This window comes from Plasmopara halstedii (genome assembly GCF_900000015.1).
Source record: "Plasmopara halstedii genome assembly, contig: Scaffold_1561, whole genome shotgun sequence".
Lineage (NCBI taxonomy): Eukaryota > Oomycota > Peronosporomycetes > Peronosporales > Peronosporaceae > Plasmopara > Plasmopara halstedii.
This window is the reverse complement of record NW_020188473.1, coordinates 436,013-436,230: the sequence shown is the minus strand read 5'-3', so window position 1 is coordinate 436,230 and position 218 is coordinate 436,013.

Genomic DNA, 218 nt, shown 5'->3' with positions numbered 1-218 from the left:
TGATTCGTGCTGAAGGCACACCACGAAGTTTCACGTATGTTCCATATGTCCAGCAATCTAATCTGGATTGCATTCAGACAATCGACACTCGAGTCTGGGCACGGGTCTATTCGACCAAATCCGTGGACATACACCGTTTGCAAAGCAAACGCATCGCTGCTGACTTGATGAAGGAAAGCGATATGAGCTTTCGATTTGCCGATTTGACCCCGCAGATT